Genomic DNA, 23,753 nt, shown 5'->3' on the forward strand with positions numbered 1-23,753 from the left:
TTTTTCTGTCTCCAGTGCTAAGCACGTGGTCGTGGGTGTTGATGCGATCCTGCGCCTGCACTTGCCCTCACTTTCTGGGTGACAAGCATAGTGTGGAGCAAAGAGAGTGGCTGTGTCCTCTCCCATCTGACTTCCTTTTGGGAAAGCTACTTTCACAGTTGTTCTCTTGGTGTCTAGTGTGGGGAAAGTGGCAGATGAGTTTTGTCAATCAGGAGAGGGGTTTTATTTAGACCACGATGCAAATGGAGCTTTTGTCCATGTGCACTGGGGTGTATGTGCAAGCAGAACTGCATTTGTGAACTCATATCTGTCAAGTATGTCTTCAAGTGTCTACATATATGTGTATTATGTCACTGTCTGCATCCAAGCCTTCGTGTGTCAGTGAGCATATGTTTTTTGGTGTGTGGAAATAAAATCAGAGTGAGTGATAGTGCATATAAATTTCTGTGTGTCTCCGTGCTTGGTAATATGTGTAACCTGAGGTGATGTGTATATTTGTAGGTCTGAGAGTGTCATTGTTTTAACTGTGTCTGATGGATGTCCCCAGGACAATGTGTTTGAGAGCAGACTGTGAGAAGGTGTGTTGAGAGTGCATGCAGGGGTCTGTGAGTGAGTGAGTGTGTGTGTGTGGAGGTACAAGGGATAAATATATATATAGAGAGACCCACTCACCAGCATCACTTGGACAGAGTCGGCCATGGGTTGCACGTATGGCTGTAGGATGTCATAATGGAAGGCTGGAGTCAGCATCCGTCGGTGCTGGAACCATGTTGGCCCATTCAGCAGGAGCAGACCTTCTCCTGAGCCAGAGATAAACATGTGTGTGCAGTTGGAGTGGGGGAGCCAGTCCCCCACCACTAATTATGGGTTCGATAGGCACAACTGTACAGTTGAGATATATAACTATTATATTGAAGTCATTGAGATCATCAGAGATAAAAGAGAGAGAGAAATAATGGAGTCAGACACATTTCATACTAGTATGCTCACCTCAGCCCAGCTTGGTGGTCTACGTGGAGAGAGGGGGAAGGGCAGGAGGACAAGGGAAAAGGGAACAGCGGAAGAGAGGGAGTCAACGAGAGGTCAAGGGAGGAGCAGAGAGAGGTCTTTAGCTAACCCAGGCATATATATGTTTGGTGGGGAGTGCAAGCCCACTAATTACAGGTGAAGGCATACGTTACAGGAAGGGATTACACTATACGTTATACAGCAATTAGAGGGGGACAATCTAGGGATATGCACACAAAAGGAAGAGGAGGGATTGGGGGTATACAGTGACAAAATGAGCAGATCCTAGGTTCAGGGTGGCAGCTTAACTTTAGATATCATGGAGCCAATTTGACCTGCTCTCTGTATCTCCATAGGAACCATTATCAGTAGGGTGCAACCCCACCTACAGGAACCAAGCTAATAGTTGCAAATTTTAGCCCTTTGTCCCTAGCAGCAGGGAGCAGGGCCTACCTTAGTCTGGGGACTGATTGCCTTCAGGGATGATGTTTGTAAGCATCTGACCTCCCCCCTTGTCTTTGGGAGAGATAAAGCTGGGGCAAAGTCTCTTTATAATCCCACAGTGTGTGTGTGTGTGTGTGTGTGTGTGTGTGTGTGTGTGTGCATGTGCGCGTGCACGCGCACGTTGAGGAAAAGGAATCAGAGGGACTACCAGAGAGAACTTGGGAGGGAGCAAAGGCTTTCTGGGGAGAGAAATCCATATGGATATCTGTCTTGTGAAAAGGCCGGCAGTGATGAGGGCTGTGAGCGTTTGGGGCTAAGTTGCCACCTTGTCCGGCACAGAGTAGGTGATCACAATCACTATGAGATTAAAGTTGAAAGTGTTCATTAGGAGGCAGATTGCAGGTGAGTGTTAAACTTGGGCACTTTGAGACAACTAAACAGTTATGCAAAGAGAGCAGAGCTTTGGATAACTTCAGCCAAATGCTGAGAAAAGATGAGAAATGACACTTGATTCAGGGACAGAGGTGTTGACAGTGTTGAACCTACAGTTCTCTGTGAGCCAGAGATTGCTTATGGCAAACTTATTTGGTGAGCGGAATGCAGCTACTGTTTAGATATACCTACCAATCCGTGGGGTCAGGAATCTGCAGGCTTCGTTACCTTTTTGGTCTGCAAGACAAGGAAGGTCATTAAGATGTGAGTGGAACAAATCCGATAAGGACGATGGCATACTTATGCAAAGTACCCCCATCCTCTGCCCCCACCACCCAATCCTCCCTATCTCTGTTTGAATAGTCAGTGTAGGTCCAAGAATCCAGACTCAGTGAGCCTTTAGCAGAAACACACAGAATTTTAAGGTAGTCAAGAGGCACCAGAAACTGAATCAGCCGAATTTTAAGCAAACAGGCTTTATTAGGGGAAAAAAAAACCCTGCCTGGGCAAAGTTCCACAGTCTGCAACATCGGGGCTGGGGGAGTTGTGCCTCTGGGCTACTGGAACGACCCTTTTATTGCCTGGAGACATGTGGTTGGGCTGGCCCTGGGCCCGTATCTAGTAAGGTGGTCAGGGATTGGCAGGTACCAGCACGTTCGAGGAAGGCTGCTGGTGATTGGGGGATGCAAGCACGTCCACGCCCCTTGCCAGATGAGGAAGACTGCTGGTGATTGGTAGATACAGGCACATCCACGCTCCTAGCCAGATGAGGGAGCACTTCCTAGTTCCCAGTGAGCATGCACGTGGCTGAGTGCAAGGTCTAGAGAGAGTTGCATCAGCCAACTCTGACCAGCTCCACATGGTGTGGGGTTTATTTATTTGGCCAGACATCCCAACTTTTTAGTGAAAGGGGGTGGCGACTCTTTTAGTTACATCTTGCTGGTATGGGGTGAAGTGGGAGGGGCTTAAGGGTGGGAATGTCTGGCTACTGGGAGATGGGACTGTGTGTAGAAGGAGCTGGTTAACAGTTAGGTTGGTTTGGAGGTTATCCGGCTTTTGAGGAATCTGAAAAGACAGGGGGCTATTAGCAACAAGAAACAAATCATTACAGGGGTCCTATGAGAGGCATGAGCCAGGTAACAAGGGGGCCTTGGAACCAGGATGTTGCTGACAAATCCTTTAAGTGTTGGTTTTTATTTCATCGGTCATTTTGTGTAAAACCTTTACGTTTTGTTTGACCAATCCAGATTCGTTAATGTAGTAGCAACATTCTTCCCCTAGGAACATGCAGGTGCCGCCTTTGTCAGTGGTCAGCAAGTCTAACGCCCGGCAGTTTTAGAGGGTTACCTGTGCCAAGGAGGTAAGCTGTCATTGTAAAGAGGTCAAAGACTCTGCAGTAGACTATAAGCAGCTGGAGCCTTTTGTCGAAGTTTTCTCTTCGGATGATCCTGTGCCCTGCTAGACACTCCGCCTGCTGCCAGGGAGGAGGCAAAGCTGAGGCCGACCAGAGCAGGCAAAAATACGGCTCTGCGGGTGTTGGGGACAGAGCTGGTTTTTAGATTCCCCTGTCGTGCGAATTCTGCCGGCCCATACATAGTTAGTTGTGGCACTATGGTGACCGGAAGACAGAGATGTGGTGTAGATTTATTAATACACGTATTGAGGGTTTTGTTACACCAAAAGAACATACCTGAGGAGGCCTTGAGGTTACTTGTTCCATGGTGGGTAGAGCTACATGCTGGGTCTTCTGGTGCCTGGGGTGACTTATAGCATATAGGATAAGTGAAATTTTTGGGGGGAGGGGGACATACAAGAGGATGTTTAAGATGGTGCTGGACAATCTATGTTTTTACTAGACTGGGAGACAGCTTGCGAGGGTACAGCTGCCAAGAAAAGGCGTTGTAGGGAGGCACAGAAGTAACAGGAATAGATGTTAATTTTTGAGGTCTTAAGAAGGGGAGTAGCCTCCTGGGTTATTGTTAACCAAGTAAAGGGGTTGTCAGGGTACTTGGTTTTTACTGGGGTGTCCATTGCCAGGAGCTGGTTAATTAAGGATTATTTACTGTTTAGGATTTTTTGTGCTACTTGGTTTAGGTTATCAAACCTTTTAGGGAGGATTTTTATATACTGCTGGTAGATTTTAAGGGTGGCAGAGGGCTTACCACTATGCCGCCAAGGATATAGTTTTCCCGTAACTCCTGATAGCCATCTGTCATCCCAGGGGTCTGCAATATTGAGGCGATATGTTCTGCGTCCGTTTCCTACGAACATGCATGTCCTGTCTAGTTTGACTTCTGCATTCCAGTCCAGCGCTAGGTGCATTTTTCAGGAGTATGGGCATCCACCATAAGTGTCCGGCCACTGAGGGGAGTATTTTTCTGTTTGATTAAAAAGAAAACACAAGACTGGTACAGATGACCCGATAGTTATTAATTTTAGGGTGCCCGGGGAAAAATTTATAGAGACCTGGGACTGGCACCCCTTGATGGCACAGTATCCTTTCCCCGCCACATGTTTTTTTTTAACGCTGTCATCCTGATAGGTTTCGTGGATCACAAATTTCACACAAAAGAATTTACACGGGACTTTGAAGGGAGCTCTGAACCCATGTTCACGGAAACCAACACCTTAATAGAAAGAAACAGGAACAGATGGCGACGTAGCTGAGTCCCAAACAAAGCTTTTCTCCCATGTTCCAGTTGGCCGGAGCGGTTGCTGCAAGACCTACTCCCAGAATGCATAACAAAGGGGTAAAGGAAACGAAGAAGAGAGAACATGCCAAAAGCATTTAGGGGGAGATATTTTTTAGGTGCAATGAGGTCGGACCGATGTGGGTAGAAGTCCACGCGTCCTCAGTGGACTTCAGTTTTAAAGGGGCTCGCTTGACCTGGGTGAGATGATACCACCCTGTCAGTCCTACCAGTTTCACTGCTGATGGTTTGGTCAGTATTACAGTGTATCGTCCTTTCCACCGTGGCTGGAGTCCAGGACCAAGTACAGGATGACTTTTTACCAGAACTTGATCCCCTGGAGATAAATTAAGCTTTGGACACCCTGAAGAGGCGTTTGGGGAGGTGTTCTCCACGTCCGGAAGGTGTTGGTTAGCGTAGGATCTAAGTAGGTTGCGAAGCAAGGATAAAGTGGGCAATTAGGTGGAAAGCGGAGTTTCACTTTGGGGAAAGGAACAGTATAGGAGAACCAGGCGGCCGTATAATATTTCGAATAGACTGAGGCCTGTGGGCTCCTGGCGGGGGGAGCTCGAAGACGGGTTAGGGCCACAGGAAGAAGGTCTGGCCAGGAGAGGCAGACTTCCAAGGATAGCTTGGTTAGTTGGGACTTTATAAGTCCGTTAGCACGCTTCACCTTTCCCGATGACTGTGGGCAGTAGGGAGTGTGCAGCTTCCAGTCCACTCCCAGGGTGGCTGAGACCTGTTGGGTTACCTGTGAAATGAAGGCTGGATCATTGTCAGACTGGATAGAGTGTGGAAGGCCAAACCTGGGAATTATCGATTCCAGGAGAGTTCGAGCAACAATATTTGCTGTTTCCCAGCTGGTGGAGAACACTTCGATCTACCCTGAGAAGGTCTCTTTCAGAGTTAACAAATATTTAAGGTGTTTATGCATAGGCATGTGTGTAAAATCTATTGCCCAAACCTCCCCAGGTAGATGTTCATGAAATTGGTGGAGGTTTTTTAGAGGCTGAATGTTGCTCTGGGAATTAACGGCAGTGCAAACTGTGCAGGTTGAGTGCACCTGTTCAATAGCCATGTGGAGGCCTACTGGGTCTATAAGAGGCTGCAAGAAACGGAACAAAGCTTTAGGCCCTATATGCAGGGTGTTATGAATTTCCCTGAGGAAGGAATGCTTTGGGGTCTGTGGTAAAATAAGTCTGGTATTTAGATAAACATCCACTGGTCAGGCTTTAATAGATCCTCTTTTATAATGTGACTGCACTTCGGATTCCGAATACACTGGCTGCCAGTTATTAAGTGGAGGAAGCCAGGGGCTGAGTGCCATGGCTATGGTGACAGGCTCCGTGTGAAATGTGTGTTGGTAGGCAGCGGCATCTGCACGGGCATTGCCCAGTGAGATGGGATCTTTACCGGTTTGATGACTTTTGCAGTGGATGATGACCACTTTAGATGGCAAGGGCAGAGCCTTTAGGAGTTGTTTAATGTGAGCATCATTTATTATTAGGGAACCATGAGTAGAAAGGAACCTACGCTCTTCCCGAATGGCTGAGTAGGAGTGAGCTATTAAGTATGCATATTTAGAACCCGTGTATATATTAATGGTGCACCCCTGGGCTAACTTTAGGGCTTGTGTGAGCGCCACCAGCTCGACCATTTGGGACGTAGTTCCAGGGGGTGGAGGGGCGGCTTCAACACCCCAGTGGAGGAGACAACAGCTTACGCTGCTCATTTGACTCCCTGATCATCCACTCTGGAACTGCCATCCTTGAAAAGGGTTAACTGGGGATTGGGAGAGGTTAAGACTGGAGGTCCCGGATTGGGTGGAAGTAGCTGTCAATTATTTCAGAGCACCGATGTAAGGTGGGTACTGGGTTATGAATAGGGAACAACGTGGCCAGGTTAAGGCGTGCACACGTTCGAACATTAATGTGAGGGCTGTCGTGAAATAGAAAATGGAACATTTGTAAGCGAGAGGCTCCCAACAAAGACAAGGCACTGTGACTTAAAAGGTCTGGTAGCTGGTGTGGATACTAAACAACCAGGGGCTGGGAATGGGTGCATTTGAGAGCTTGCTTGGTAAGCTCTGCTGCTGCTGCCAGCACGCAGGCAGGGTTGCTAGCCTCTCTCCGTAACACCCAGCTGTTTGGACAGGTAAGCTAGGACCCTAGATGCTGGGGCATGCTGTTGACAGAGCATCCCCACGGCTATACCCTGCCGCTCGTCAGTAAAGAGTTGGAGAGGCGTGTTAGCTGAGGGAAAGGCAAGAATAGGGGTGGAAAGCAATAAGGTACGGAGTTTGGTAAACCCCTGACGGACGATTACAGGGTTGGTTAGAGGCCCTTGAGGAGTTTCTTTGGCTGCTTTTACAACGGTTTGGCGATAAGAGTGAAATTAGGGATCCAAAGACGGAAAAAACCTGTGAAGCCTAAGAAAGACAAAATCTGGTCAGCATTTTCGGGAGGGAGTAAGTCCTTTATGGACTGAGTACGGCAGGTGGTTAAAGATCGGCCTTTGGGTGAGAGCGAAATACCCAGGTAGGTGACAGTTTGGGAACACAGCTGAGACTTGGAGTGGGACACCTGATACCCCTTAGCTCCCAGGAATTTAACAGTGTTCTGGTGACTGCCTGGCAGTGGGACAGCGATGGGCTGCAAACTAACAGATCATCTACATACTGCAGTATGGTACTCGGCTGAGGGTGAAACTGAGATAACTCAGTTGCTAACGCCTGCTCAAAGAGAGTAGGGGAATTTCTGAACCTCTGAGGGAGGACTCACCAGGTCAGTTGCTGAGCCATCTGTGCCTGTGGGTAAGACCAAGTGAACGGAAAGAGAAAGTAGGAGTCAGGGTGTAGTGGGATAGAGAAAAAATAATCCTTCAGATCCATGGCAGTAAAGTATGTAGTTTTTTGGCGGTATGTTACTTAGCAAGGTATAGGGGTTGGGGACCACTGGATGGAAGGCTACTACTGCAGGGTTAATAAGGCGGAGATCCTAAACAAGCCTGTGTTGGCCATTGGGTTTACGAACCAGGAGAATAGGAGTATTTCATGGGGAATTAATAGGGACCAAAATATTGAGTGTTAACCAGCGGTTGATGATAGGCTGGAGTCCAAACATGGTCTTTTTAGACAAGGGAAGCCATGGCGTGACGGAAAACTGTCAGGTTTTTAAAGGCAGATTTTAATGGGTGTATGATGGAGGGCTATTATGGGTGTGGATAAATCCCATACCTGGGGGTTTACTTCTGATAGGAAAGCTGGCAGAGAAGTAGGAGGAGTGGCTGGCTCCAGGGTGGCTATAGCAGCAAAAAGGAGATGGGCAGAATGTGGCTGCTGAGGTATTAGGGAGATGGAGACTTTAAGGCGTTGTAAAATGTCACGCCTGAGCAGTGGGACGGGACATGAGGGGATTATTAGGAATGAATGGGAGAAAGGGTATTTATATAAGATATAAGGCAAGAGAGGTGTTTTTCTGGGTGTTGAAGAGTTGCCATCAATTCCTATCACAGTGACCATGGAAGGGGGAGACTACGTCCGGCTTATGAAGGAAGGACTGAGTAGGTAGCCCCTGTGTCCAGTAAAAAGGAGGTGGATTTACCCACTACCTGGATGGTGACCCTGGACTTGGCTAGGGTTATTGGGGTATCCGAGTGCAGGCATCTTCAGTCTTCTTCAGCAAGCCCCAGCAGTTCACCAGCCGGGAAGGACTGTGTTGTGAACCCGGCTGGCCCCGGCTTTTGTGGAAGTCGGGGGAAGCCTGCAAGCGGACAGTCAGACTTCCAATGCCCTACTTGATGGCACATTGGGCACGGTTTAGTGGGGGGTCGGGGGCTTGGGCATTGATGGACCCAATGTTCGTCCATATCACACTTCAAAAAAGCCCCCAGCGGGTCTGCATCCCGTTTTGTGTGAGGATTTATAGGCCCCTTCCCTGCCGGCCTCAAGGCAGCCACCAGAGCCTGGGTCTGCAGTGCCACCTTGTGGTGTAACCTGTACTGGCAGGCTGATTCAGCCACTTTCTCCCAGGTGTGAAAGACTTTAAAGGCCATTTTTACCAGATGCTGCAGTGGGGTTTGTGGCCCGTCCTCTGCCTTCTTTAGTTTTTTCATATGTCTGGGCCTGACTGAGAAATAAAATGAGAGGCTAAAACTGCTGCACTGGCTGGGGTTTTGGGATCTAGCTTGGTATATAGGGTGAGGGCTTCCTGGAGGCGGTTTAGAAAAAGGACGGGATTTTCATCTTTAGACTGCGTAACCTCTTTAAGCTTTTCAAGTTGACTGCCTTATTAGACTCTGTTTCCATCCCCTGCACTAGGCACCTTATTAATAAATCCCTGCGGTGGCTACCCCCTGCTCCTGGCTGATAATTCCATCCCGGGTCCTCAGCAGGAATGGCCGTTTGGCCTACCGGTACAGTATTATCTATCAGGTGGGTTTGATCTGTGTACTGCCTGGCCATGAGAGAAACTTGCTCCCTTTCCTCGGGCATTAAGGTGGAAGCCAGGATAACATATATATTGTGCCAGGTAAGATCATATGCCTGAGCCAAATAATGAAACTCCTTGATATAGCTGCCAGAATTGGCAGAGAAGGAGCCAAGCATTTTTTCAATATGGGGCAGAAGGAAAAAAGGCATGTGGACCCGAACCATCCCTTCGGCTCCTGCCACTTCTCTAAGGGGCAAGAGGTGGCAGCGAGTGTGCACAGATACCGGAGAAGAAATAGGAGAGGCAGAGGGTGATGGAAGGAGTGGGGCCGGAGCAGAGGGTTGTGATGACTGTGCAACCACAGAGGGGGGTGATGGCAGCTGTAGAGAAAGGGGGGCTGGGCGTAAGGTGGTGGAGATTGGAAGGTAGGGGGCTTAGGGTGAGAGAGAGAAAGTGGTCGAGGGGGAAGTCTAAGGGTGTCTGGAGCCTAGGAAATGCCGAAGATGGAGGAAGGACAGGGTATAGAGAGTCTGGAGAGGGTTCAGGTGTTTGTTTTTCTATCCCGCTCCTCTCAGTAGATTTAGCTTAAAGAACCTACGAGGGAGAACACCGGGTACACAGGGATAGCCGAGCATGGAGGTCCCAAAAAGCCTGAACATACGGAACTTCAGATCATTTTTTGGAATGATGGCAGAAGTTGTTTAAGCTCGTAAGAACACCGAAATTAAAAGTACCCTCAGAGAGTCACATGGAATGGTTATCCAAAGGTTATTGAGACCATTCGGTGGTACACAGGAAAACGAGCTGCCTTTTGCGGAGGCTCTGTAAGAAACCCAAGATAATTGGATAGCCCCTCTCAGAAGGGCCACACAGAAGGGATGGAAAAACCCAGGGTGCGTTATATCATTGATAAACCACATAACTATCCTCCAGTTCTTTAATATTTCCTTTCCTTACTATTGTGGTTTTTATTTGATTTACCTCATTAATCATGCTAGATTTACTTATATTCATTTGTATTTTTAAGACTGTACATGAAAGCCAAGATGGATAACCCTTCAGAAACAGTAAAGGGAGTAATGGTTCCCTGGGGGTACAGGAAGAAAGGGGGTGGGAAGAATAGGGAGCTGATAGCATTGATGACTGTATAACCCCACTCAATGGGATCGGACAACATAATTGCTTGTGAATGGATATATTGGATTGTGTAAAATATGGCAAAACCCAAACAACTATAGGGCAAAAATAATAATAAGCGTTCCTAGGGGATAGAGTGGGGGAGAGAGGGGATTAAGGGGAGCAGATATCAAGGAGTGCAAGAAGAAATAAAATGTTTTGAAAACTGATTGTGGTAGCAATTGTACAACACTGCTTGATATGATTGAGCTATGGATTGCTATGATAATCTGTAAGAACTCCCAATAAAAGGATTTTTTAAAAAGAGAGCAGAAAGAGGAGTCCGGGAAGATGGCCGACGGGGACACCCGCATACTCTGAGAGCTCCTCCAAACAAAGCGGGTTTGGTGACCAGGTAGCTGAATAGTAGGAGTCTGGTGAGTGAAATATCCCCCTGGGACAGCACCCCAGTCCCACCCCACGCATTTGTCCTGAGCAGGGGTCTAGGTGAAAGAGGACCGGACTCGTGGGACATCTCTGGTCACTAAGCTGCCGTGAGCTCACTGGCGACTGGCCTAGTCTCCATCCCAAACCGGACCCCAGGCCAGAGTCGCTTGCCTGCCCTGCCTAGACAGGCGCAGCAGGTCACGCGCTCCCCTACACCAGCGGCCCACTCACGGATCCCCACTGGGAGAGAAGCTTTCCTCTCCCGCGGTTCCCCTCTTCCCGCAGGGCAGCGATCTGCCCTCGGGGCCCGTGTCCCTCCCTCCATTCATCCAAGCATCAGGGAGCGGACCCGCAGGTTGTCTGGCGACCCCCACGGGGGACCATCCACCCGCACCGCTGCCGCGGACCTCTCCACCTGCCCTCCGTGCACCGGCCGCCCACCCCCAGCAGCCTAGCGCCAGCTCCACTCCCCGCCGGGACCCTGTGCTGAGCACTTCCCGCCAACGGGAGCCATAGCCCAACCCGCGCCTGTCCCGGACCCTGTGCTTCCGCGGAGCGCCGCTGCCCGCGCTGCTGAGTCTGCCCGCTGAGGGCCCCTCCCTGTGCCAGGCACAAGAGTAGGTGCCCTCCCCAGGGTGCTGCGGGGACCCCGGCGGCCGCGACTCTGAGCCTGAGTGGAGGATGGGCGCCATTACCCCCTGCGGTTTCGTGCCAAGCTGCTACTATCCGCGCGGTTCTGAGCTCAGAGTGGGCGGAGGGCGAGCACCATTGTCCCCTGCAGTGTCGCGCCGCTGTCTGCGCAGCTGTCCGAGGGGCCTCCCCGCGCCCGCTCACAGCCCGGGCAGATCAAACATTCCACCTGCAGCGGAGCCTGGGACTCGGCTTTGCAGTCCCTGAGGAGCCATCGGTTAGCTCCAGCCAGCTCTCACCACCTGGGGGCCCTGTGGGGTCCCCAGTGCCAGCCCTAAGCCTGCTGAAGCCCGCCCCAGCCACCCCAGGAGACGGCACGGTGGCCTGAGCCTCCACACAGTACCCTTAGCTGCCCTAGCACTTCCCAGCTAGAGCACGAGGACCTCCAGTGGGGAGCGGCTGGAGCTGAAGAGCATTCCCAACAACACATAGATCAGCACCACATCGTGGGACAATATGAACTCAGCCATCTCTGCGCTCTATTAGGCATCACCAGCGCTTAGAGGGAAAGGGGGAAATTTTCAGACATTCACATCTACACATCCTCCATCTAGCATAGGTTTTTTTCCTGGTTTTTTTTTTTGTGTGTGTTTTTTTGGTTGGTTCTTTCTTTCTTTTTTTGTTTTTTGGTGTTTTTGTTTGTTTTGTTTTTTATTCCTTCTTCCCTTTCTTTTACTTTCTGTGCTGCATTCTCTCTCTCCTTCCTTCCTACTTTTTCATTAAGGCTTGTACTTCTCTTCTGCCCCTTTTCTATAGATTCTCCTTCTCTATCTTTTCTTTCTTCTCCTTCCACCTCTACTAGTATCACAGCTTGTCCCTCTTCTATTATAGATTCTCTTCCCTCTCCCCCCAATTTTTTCTTCCTCTGCCCAATATTATGTTAAAAACTATTTTTATATCATTAACCTTTTAAATCCTTTTTATTACTAACCCCCCTCCTCATAAAGGGGGCTGCAAAGGGTACCTTGTCACACCTGGTCAAAGCAGCCTGAGGGCACTCACTGAGGCCCCAGCCCCCACTCCAGCTGCTGAAACATCTCGGCACTGCGGGTCACCAATCCGACAGGGAACTCGGTCTACACAGCAGTCTGACCCACTCTTACAGTAGGTCATAGGCAATTGCCTGAAAGAATCCTTAACAACAACATAGATAAGGTTACTCCTGTCTCCCAGAAGCATGGGGCCTATGAAAGGATCAAGGAAAAATCAACAGACCACATCACTCCCAACAAAAAAATCAGAGAAACGAGGCACTTTAACAGACCTAACGTCACTCATAGAAGAAACAGATATAGATCAGCCACAAAAGGAAATCTTCAGAACTCTGCTTGCAGTAATACAGGAGCTAAGAGAAGCAAACCAAAATAAGGATGCAATGATAGAGGGGATGAAGTCCACAATAGAGGGGATGAATTCTCCCCACCAAAAGGAACTGCAGAAACTAACAGAGGAGGTAGCAGAGGCCACACAAAAGGTCACAGAAGCTATATCTAGGCTTGAGGAGGCTGAGACCTGTATCAGTGAACTCGAGGACGCTCAAACGAAATGAAGCAAGCAAGAAAAACAAACAGATAGGAAAATTAAAGAAACAGAAGACAGCTTGAGATCAATGACAGATGCTATGAAGAGGAATAATATTCGAATAATCGGTCTACCGGAACACAACATAACACACAAATCGACTGCCAAGATAGCAAAGGAATTTCTGGAAGAAAATGTTCCCAACCTAACAAAGGAGAATCCGACTCTCATACAGGAAGCAGAGAGGACGCCGGCTAAGCTAAACACCAAGAACACACCAAGACATATAATTGTAAAATTATCCAACTTAGAGGAAAAAGAGAAAATTTTACGAGCATCAAGAGAAAGGAAGACAGTCACATACAAAGGTGCGCAGGTAAGAATATGCTCAGACTTATCAGCAGAAACCATGAAGAGGAGGAGAGAATGGAGCAACATCTTCCAAAAACTGAAAGATAAAAATGCCCCCCCCAGAATCCTATACCCTGCCAAGTTATCCATTAAGATAGAAGGTAAGATAAGGGTCTTCCAGGACAAGGAAGAACTCAAAAAATATACTGCAAGCCACCCGACCCTGCAGAACATACTGGCTGACTCACTATGGCCAGAAGATCAAGCTCCAACTAGAACCACCAGGAGACCACCATATAGCCCATCTCCATCTAGAAACCAACATGCCAGCAACACGTACCAGGACAACAGGGTCTCAGATGGAAAAGAGGACAGGATAGAAACCCTCCACTCAAACGCAGTACACTGATATGAAGGGAGATAGGCAATGACCCAAAACACAAAACAGAATATGGCAACCATGAAGCCAGAGATTGTAATAATCACTCTGAATACAAGTGGGCTCAATTCATACATTAAAAGAAAGGGGCTGGAGGACTGGATTAGAAAACATAACCCATCAATCTGCTGCCTGCAAGAGACACACCTTAAGCGAGCAGACAAGCATATGCTGAGAATAAAGGGCTGGCTGAAAGTTTACCAAGCAAATGGTAACTCCAAGAAGGCAGGAGTGGCTATCTTAATCTCTGACAAAATGGATTTCAAGATCCAAAACATAAAAAGAGACAAAGAGGGACACTACATAATGCTCAAAGGCTCAGTAAACCAGGAAGAACTTAACATACTGAATATTTATGCACCTAATAATGGCGCAGCAAATTTCGTCAAACAAACTATTAAAAAAATGACAGAAGAAATCACGGAAACAACAATAATAGTGGGGGACTTCAACACTCCACTATCAGAGAAAGAAAGGTCACAGGGAAAGAAGCTCAGCAAAGAGGCCAGAGAGCTAAACAATGTAATTAGGCAACAGGGCCTGATAGACATCTATAGAGCCTTTCATCCAAAAGCAAAAGGTTTCACATTCTTCTCCAATCCACACGGATCTTTCTCAAGAATACATCACATGCTGGGACACAAGGCCAGCCTGAGTAAATTCAAACACATAGATATTATCCAGACGTCTTTCTCAGACCACCATGCCATAAAGCTGGAGATTAATAGGAGGGCACCCAGAAAAGCAAGGGCCACCAATTGGAGAATAAACAATGACCTCCTGCGACATGAATGGGTTAAGGTCCAGATCAGAGAGGATATCAGGAAGTTTCTAGAAACTAATGAGAACGAGCATACAACATATCAAAACTTATGGGACACTGCAAAGGCAGTTATCAGAAGTAGCTTGATATCACTGAATGCATATATGAAAAAAGAAGAAAGGCGTATGACAGATATGTTAACACAAAACCGCCAACAACTAGAACAGAGTCAACAGAACTACCCCTCCAATAGCAAGAGAAAAGAAATAATAAAAATCAGGGCAGAGTTAAACCAGTGGGAAGACAAAAGAACAATGCAAAGGATTAACGCAACTAGAAGCAGGTTTTATGAACGAATTAATAAAATTGACACTCCTCTCCAAAGCTTACCAAAGATAGAAAGGAGCAAACATCAATAGCCAGGATGAGGGATGAATCGGGGGCAATAACAACAGACCCCAATGAGATAAAAAGGATAATCACAAAGTACTATGAAGGTTTGTATTCTAATGAATTCAGAAACCTGGAAGACATGGATAAATATTTAGAAAAACAATCTATACCTAGATTATCTGAGACAGAGATCAAGAACCTCAACAAACCCATAGCGAAGGAAGAAATAGAGTGTCATCAAAAACCTACCAAGGAAAAAGACCCCAGGGCCAGATGGCTACACAGCAGAATTTTACCAAACATTCAGGGAAGAGCTGACACCGATCCTCCACAAAGTATTCCATAACATAGAAAAGAACGGCAAGCTCCCAAACTCATTTTACGAAGCCAGCATTACTTTGATACCCAAACAGGGAAAAGACCCCACAGGTGTAGAGAATTATAGACTAATATCTCTAATGAACATAGATGCAAAAATCCTTAACAAAACATTGGCCAATAGAATACAAAGGAACATCAAACATATCATTCACCACGACCAAGTAGGATTCATCCCAGCGATGCCGGATGGTTTAACATCCAAAAATCCATCAATATCATACACCAACTCGAGAAGAAAAAGGATAAAAACCATATGATAATATCCATAGATGCAGAAAAAGCATTTGACAACATCCAGCACCGATTCCTAATAAAAACACTCATGAAGATAAGATTGGAAGGTAAGTTCCTCAAGCTCATACAAGCTATCTATGAAAGACCAACAGCCAACATCATAGTCAATGGAGAAAAGACAAGAACAAGCCCACTGAAAAAGGGTACAAGACAAGGATGCCCCCTGTCCCCTCTTCTATTCAATATCATTTTGGAGGTTCTGGCTAACAACATAAGACAGCGGAAGGACATCAAAGGGATCCAGTTGGGAGAGGAGGAGGTGAAACTATCGTTATTTGCAGATGACATGATCCTATACATTGAAGACCCCCAAAACTCCACAGTTGGAATACTTATAGCAATAGAGGAATACGGAAGAGTAGCAGGATACAAGATCAATAAACAGAAGTCGGTAGGGTTTCTATACACATCGGACAGGGCCATGGAAGAGGCGATTAAGAGGGAAGTACCCTTCACAGTAGCCAAGAACAAACTGAAATACCTAGGAATATATTTAACAAAAAATACTAAAGACCTTTATAAGCATAATTATAAAACCCTATTACAGGAAACCAAAAGTGACCTTCACAAATGGATGACCCTCCCCTGCTCATGGTTAGGTAGGCTGAACATAGTAAAGATGACAGTTCTTCCTAAAGCACTCTACAAGTTCAATGCTATACCAATCCAATTACCATCAACCTTCTTCAAAGAATTGGAAAAACTGACCACCAACTTCATATGGAGAGGGAAGAAACCCAGAATTAGCAGAGAACTCCTCAAGAAGAAGGACACAATTGGAGGATTCACCCTACCTGATTTTAATGCCTACTACACAGCTACAGTGGTCAAAACAGCATGGAACTGGCACAATGATAGACACTCAGACCAGTGGAAAAGAATAGAAAGCCCAGAAGTAAAATCATCAGCATATAGACAACTGATCTTCGACAAGGGTCCCAAAAACGTCAAGTGGGAAGCAGATGCCCTCTTTAATAAGTGGTGCTGGAAACAATGGATATCCACATGTAGAAAGTTGAAACAACACATCTACCTCACCCCATGCACAAGAATACACTCAAGGTGGATCACAGATCTAGAAGTCAAACCCCAAACCATCAGGACCATTAAGGAGGGAATCGGGACTAATCTCAGAGCACTGGCCTAGGGAGCACATAGGCTCACTGCAACAGGGAAGGGGACACACAGGTGAACTGGAAATCGACAAATGGGATCTAATAAGAATAAAACACCTGTGCACCTCGAAAGACTTCGCCAAGCGGGTGACAAGGCAACCCACAGACTGGGAGAAGATTTTTAGTAATGACACATCAGACAAAGGGCTCATTGCTAAAATCTACAACACCATCGTGACCTGCAAAAAGAGGAAAACAGTTAACCCCCTAAGGAAGTGGGCAAAAGAAATGAGAAGAACTTTCACTAGAGAGGAGATCAATATGGCCAATAAACACATGAGAAAGTGCTCGAAGTCCCTTGCCATAAGAGAAATGCAAATCAAAACAACCATGAGATACCACCTAACACCCCTGAGGCTAGCCCAGATCAGTAAATCAGAGAGCAACAAGTGTTGGAGGGGCTGTGGTGAAGTAGGAACCCTCCTCCACTGCTGGTGGTCGTGCAGATTTGTACAGCCACTGTGGAAAGCAATCTGGCGATACCTAAAGAAAATGGAAATTAATCTACTTTATGACCCAGCCATCCCTCTACTGGGCATATACCCGGTTGAAGCAGCAAATAAAACATGACCAGTCATATGCGCTCCAATGTTTATTGCGGCACAATTCACAATAGCAAAGACTTGGAAACAGCCTAAGTTTCCATCGATAGACGAGTGGATTAGCAAACCTTGGCACATACACACAATGGAGTATTATGCAGCACTGCAAAGCACCGATGAGCACATGAAACACGTTATTTCATGGGAAGAGCTGGAAGGAATTATGTTAAGCGAGGTAAGGCAGACCCAAAGGGACAGGTACAACATGAGTCCCCTGAAGTAAGTACAATCAGCATGACAGAAATAGAAGAATAAACATCCATCCCACAATAAACGGGAGGAAGCATAGATAGTTGGAGGGAGGGCAGGCCACACCTAGGGAGGTACATGAGAGGCCAGCATAAAGAAGGAGTAGTGGGGTAGGGAGAGGGAGAACCAGGAGGGGGAGAATCTGAATGGATGGTATGGGGGGGGCAGGGTACTAACCCACCCGGGGGAGAGTATTGGTTGTGTCCCCACAGATCTGGAACATGCATACGGACCCCAACATGACACACCAAACAAGGAGGGCAACGCAAAGTACAGAGGTCTACACAAAGAGGCTGGACGACAAGCCGGCCCAAACCAGAATTAGGCCGACCCCCACACTAGAAGGGAATACCACAGAAAACAAAAATAGATCGTCTGGAGTGGGAAAGGAACTGACCCACCACATCACATCCAGAAGGAAGCTGAAACAAAAGAAGGAGAAAGGACGTAGTGGAGTACACCTGGGTCCACCAAACCCAAGGTCGATAGACCAGCTGCTAGAAGGGCCCATCATACAGAGAGAACCATTCAGCTGACCATACTACGAGATGCGACATCCTGCACCAACACATGGCCCCACACGGGACAGCACCTGAGACACAATGGGGGATGGGCTACTGAGCTGACCCCGCCACACTGAGGCAAACACTGGGGGCGTGCAATGGAGCAGTGGAGGAAGCAGAGCAAAGGGATCCCGAGGGAGTATAAAGGATGGTCTTCCGGACCAGGACGTGGCGCCTCACAAGCTACACCTAGAAAACACTCCTAAAGGCCAACGAAAGGACCTTGAACTACTAGCAATTTTTCTTTTTAATATTTGCTATCCTTTTGTTTAGTTTTTTGTTTATTTGTTTTGTTTTTTACCTTGTAAATTTTGTATGTTAGTGGCTTTTCTGCTTATCAGCGTGTCGATGTTGCTTCTGTCAAAGCCATTTCTTATGTGCCACTTGGGCACAGTCAAAGTCATATGCATTTGTATGCACATATTACTATGTCAGCAGGTCCGCCTAGACAAGATAGGCTGGACAAATAATGACAGAAGAAAACAACAGGACCAACGGTCCTGGAGGGACATGAGAGCGTGCGAGGTAGGGGAAGGGAGGAGGTGTCGCCCAACACAGGGACAAGGGAACAGCGAGTGGTTCAAAACCAGAGGAGGGAGAGGAGGGGAGGACTGGTAGGGAGTGACCAAGAGCAAGATAACTGAGAGGAATTACTGAAACCAGAATGAAGGCTAAACATGGTAATGGGTCGGGAGGAAAGCGAAAGGAAATAGAGGAAAGGAGTAGGAGGCAAAGTGCATACAGAGAAGCCTAAATACAGACATGTACATATGTAAATATATTTATGATTATGGGGGCAATAGATTTATATGCATATATTTATAGGTTCAGTAGTAGGGTAGCAGATGGACATTGGGCCTCCTCATGCATAATCCCCCAATACAATAGCACCTCGCTCTGCTAAACAGCCATTGCAGGATACCCATCTTCCCGACATGATCACTGAAGACAGACGTGTGTGTAAGCAAATGTGGTGAAGAAAGTTGATGGTGCCCGGCTATCAAAAAAAGATATAGCGTCTGGGGTCTTAACGGCTTGAAGGCAAATAAGCGGCCATCTAACTCAGAAGCAACAAAGCCCACAGAGAAGAAGCACACGGCCTAAGCGAATACAAGGTGTTGAATGGACCACGTAGCAGAAATAAAGGAACAAAAACAATCATTGTGTGATCACCTTCCTCACATAATGGCTGAAGACGAATGTGTGCATAAGCAAGTGTGGTGAAGAAGGCTGATGGTGTCCGGCTACTGAGAGATATAGCGTCTGGGGACTTAAAGGCTTGAAAGCAAACAAGCGGCCATCTAGCCCAGAAGCAACCGAGCCCACACGGAAGCAGCACACCAACATAGGTGACCATGAAGGACAGAGGAGACCAGGTCTCCAACAACAAAGGTGGGGTGGTGGTGAGAATCACATCACCGTGAAAGAGGGGGAGTGCATGATGGGGACCCAATGCCCACCTGTAGACAGCTGGACACCCCTTCCAGAGGGGTAGTGAGGAGGAGATGGGCCACTCAGGGTTCAGTGTAGCAACAATGAAACTCAAAACCTTTCTCTAGTTCCTGAACGCTTCCTCCCCTCCCAATCATCATGACCCCAATTCTACCTTGCCTTGCGGACCTGGTTATACCAGAGGATGTACAGCGGTGCAGTGGGGATCTGGAGGCACAGGGAATCTAGGACAGACTAACCCCTCAACACCAGCAGTGGGAGTGGTGACACCAGGAGGGAAGTGGGTGTAGAAAGGGAGAACCGATCTCGGAGATCTATGTGTAACCTCCTCTCTGGGAGATGGGCAATGGGGAGGCGGGTGAGGGGAGACGCCTGGGAGTGTAAGATAAGATATAATAATTATTTATAAACTATCAAGGAACCAGGGCTGGGATCGGGGAGGGAGGGGGATGGGGGAAAAAAGGGGAAACCGAGCTGATTCCAGGAACCCAAGTGGAAGGTGAATTATGAGAGTGACAAGTGCAACGAATGTGTAAGGGTGGTTTGCTCAATTGATGTATGTATGGATTGTGATAAGAGCCTTATGAGCCCCAATAAAAAGATTTTAAAAAAAGAGAGCAGAAAATATTACAAAGTAGAAAAATTTTAAATAGGTCAAAAGGAAGATCAAGTGGTAAGGTATTGTATTTTAACCTCACTATATGTGCAATAATCCAGGGCTGCCTGTCTAGATAAGGAGACTCTTTCTCTGCCATTCTGGGAAGAGGCTCTCTCCCCTCCCTCCTTAACCCAGAGACCACTACATGCCTGGGGTGATTATCTCCTCTATGCCAGGGTTTGTGGGTTCAAGGAAGGGTTCAAGGGAGGGACCCCAAAGGGGACCACAGCCCAGAACTGTGGGAAAGGAGCAGCATTGTGCAGGTAAGCAGACCTCATGGAAGCACAGAGAAAAAGTCAATAAACCTCATCTTCAGGCCATCACGGAGGTCTTTCCCCTTGGGTTTGTCATGGTTTCATCCTTGAGAAAATTCCACAGTCTAGAAACGCTCAAAACTGCCTCAAGCAATTCAAGAGAGGTGTTCCTTCATACCTGACATCCCTCTCACCCAACCCACCAGAGGGCGCCTCTTCCTCTACCAAGAACCTTCTTAGCCTTGCTGCCTGCCTCCTCACAGCCTGTGAGCTCTGTGTTGCTGAGATAGCTCAGGGTCAAGCGGGGAGGATGGTGTGTGGCCTTCTCCGAACGATGCTGAAGTGCGAACCCTGTATCAATGAATGGGAGGGAGCCTGATTGGGGACGGGATTTTCTTTTGCTATTTTAATGACGTCCTGCAGGAGTACCAGTAGAGCTGGGCTTCACACGGTTCTCAGGGCTAGAACTTTTCAGAAAGAGATGTCAAGTTTTATCCCCCAGGCCCTTCTGGGTAAGTTTAAGCCAATCTTTCCTCAGCAGTCGAGGCCTTAAACATTCAGGCCACTCAGAGATCCATTACAAGAGTTTATTGAGTCCCAATTTCATCCCTCTGAGTGTCATACACATGGAAAAGAGAGAAAAGTATATAGAAGGTAATGTGTTAGGGGTGCAAGCAGATGCTGTGTGATGGCACATCTACCAATAGTGAAGGAACCAGGGTCGACAGATGAGAGAGACAAGAATCTTCCCCTAGAGTGTGCAATTGCTTCTACTGACTCGCTCACTCACTCGCTCAATTACTCATTCAGAGAGAGAGAGAGAGAGAGAGAGAGAGAGAGAGAGAGAGAGAGAGAGAGAGAGAGAGAACTGTTGACACCCTTAATTCAGACACTAGATTCCAGAACGGTGATACAACACAGTCCTATTCTGTCAATCCACCCTCTAGTAGTGTTTTATGTTGTGGCAGCACTAGGTAGCTGAAACATGGGTAGTTGAAGCAGCAACTTGAAGCTTTGCTCTTTAACTGCAACTGAGGCTGCTGGGGGTGTTCAGCATGGAGATGAAGGGACTCAGGAAGAGAGCCCCCTTGGCATCCAGCTCTGCTGGGTGGTCTGGACCAGGGTCAGGTCTACACAGGAGTATCTGAAAGATAGGAGCAAGGCTAGGATAGCTTTCTTATGAGACAGCAAGCATGTCATTTGGGGGAGGAGGCAGGTGCACGTTCAGATAACAAAGCTTCAGGCTATGACTTGTTCGTGCTCTCAACCGAACCCTCCCTGCTGTCCCATAGTTCAAACCCCCAGTTCCTACCTCATAATTGTGTCCGAAGACCCAGTGAGAGGGACGTGATGGGAACTTCTGGAGAGCTTTGAGCAGTAACTGCCTGTGCAGGTAGAACTGGGCCACCTTGATAAGTAGCAAACCCAGGCTGAGCAGGAAGGCCCATTGGAAGGGCCCAGAGCTGATGCCTGAGTTCTGTGGGCCTCAGCATGGAGATACCCATGACCCAGATGGATCATACTCTCCAACTGTCCCTGGTCACCTTTGCCCAAGTCTAGGGAGCATTGTCCCACCCACCTGTGGAGAGGAAAAGAGTGAGGACAGAGTGCAGAGTTTGACTTTGGAGGACTGATGAAGAGTGGTGAGTTTACCTGGAGAAACAGGGGAAAGCACATCTTATCAGATGACTGTGATAACAGTCACTTACAAACATTTTCGTCTCCTCTAGTTACTTCAATAAAGAGTTAATAAGTACCTACTGCATGTCAGCCAGTATGCTCGGTGCCAGGACACCTAGCTGCTGGCGAGAATCATGATTCCTGACCGTAAGAGGGTCAAGTCTAGTTTGTTGACGTTTCAGTTGACATGCTGGATTGTTATCCCCTGAACGTTAAAGATGAGAAAGTGAGCATTAGAGAGCTTGCGATCCCCCAGGAATAAATGAGGATCCGGATCAGAATGGAATCCTCTCTGTTCTGCCCCAAAGCAGCCCACACGAGCAGACACTGAGTGCCCCTCTCCCCCTCCACCCCATCTCACTCAGTCCACAAACAACATGAACCTGGAATGACTCTGCTGTGTTGACTAAATCCTAGACATGGACTCAGGACGTCCACGTCCCGGGTCCAGAGTCATTGCTTGCAAAGCTCAACCCTCTGAGACTTGTCTTTCTTCTTTTGTAGACTGGAAAATTCTACATGGGATCACTCAGTAATTCATTTAGCCCACAAATATTTCTTCAGTTCTGAGCAGAAAAATCAATTAGTACAATAAAATAGGATGAGATCTGTCCTAGAGGAATTATCATCAGGCTGAGACAACTAAAGGAAGGAGAAAAGTAGTGTACAACACTGCTTGACGTGATTGAATTATGGATTGATATGATATCTGTGTTATCTCCCACGGAAATGGTTTTGGCAAAAATAATGTGGCTTGAAGGATGAATAGGAGTTCACCAAATGGAGAGTGCAAGGCAGCGAGCTAGGCATCAGCCAAGTCATGATGACCATGTGTGGAAAAGCAATGAACAAGGGCACAGCAGTATTTAAATGTTATCCTCTCTCCCTTTACTGATTCTGTTCCCATGGTCAAGTCCAAGATCCAGAATGCAAGATTCAAAAGCCAAAAAACATTTCCCGAGGAGTATCTTGGAAACCAGCTCTCTAAGTGTTCCAATTTTCACCTGACTTGCCTGGCACCATACTCTCCTCCTTAGCCTCCCGGAGAGTCAGGTGATTATTGCACAACACCTGGGGACAGAGCCTTTTGTTTCTCTCATGAACAGTGGCCTCCTGTCCAAATCTAAGGGCACTGAGGCATGTAAGATCTCTCTCTCTGGGTCAGAGTTACACCTCGGTCCTTGGCTCCACACGAGAAAGAATTCATGCCAAAGCCTGGCTCGTGATCCAAGTGAATTTAAAGAGAGTTAAAAGAAGCTTCAGGTTTTACGCGGCACCCTTAGGATTCCTTTCGACCATGCAGCCTGGCAGAGACTGCTCGGGTTCACGCAAAATCTCTCTCCCAAGTTTTCCTCCGAAAAAGAGACCCCTCTCCCTCTCGGTTTCTGCCTTTTCAAGGATTCCCCGGGGAAGGCATGGTGAACGACCCCAGGTTGATCCCATTGGCTGAATTGCAATCACCTGGCTCACGTGGGTCGATCCAGGATTAGTGCCCACTCCTGCCTACCGGCGGGCAAGCCTAGGCCTTTTTTCTCTCGTGCTTGGCTCTTTTGGGCATGCATCACTGGACATCCCATCCCTGCCTATCTGCCTAACATTTCCCCCTGAACAGCTATGGACCCAAATCTTTGGGGTACTGGACGACGACATCTCTAGCTACTTCATGTTGGCAAAGGGGGCATACTAGGGTTTTGGGTCCATACCCTTCCTACTCTGTTAGA

The 23,753-nt window shown here is 47.5% G+C and overlaps 1 pseudogene; it reads right to left on the bottom strand.

Annotated features, from left to right (window-relative positions):
- LOC142426492 (cytochrome P450 4A11-like) overlaps nt 1-22,118 on the bottom strand; it is a 34,222-nt pseudogene extending 12,104 nt beyond the window's left edge.
- Nucleotides 22,119-23,753: the final 1,635 nt, after the last annotated feature.

This window comes from Tenrec ecaudatus, chromosome 1 (assembly GCF_050624435.1).
Source record: "Tenrec ecaudatus isolate mTenEca1 chromosome 1, mTenEca1.hap1, whole genome shotgun sequence".
Lineage (NCBI taxonomy): Eukaryota > Metazoa > Chordata > Mammalia > Afrosoricida > Tenrecidae > Tenrec > Tenrec ecaudatus.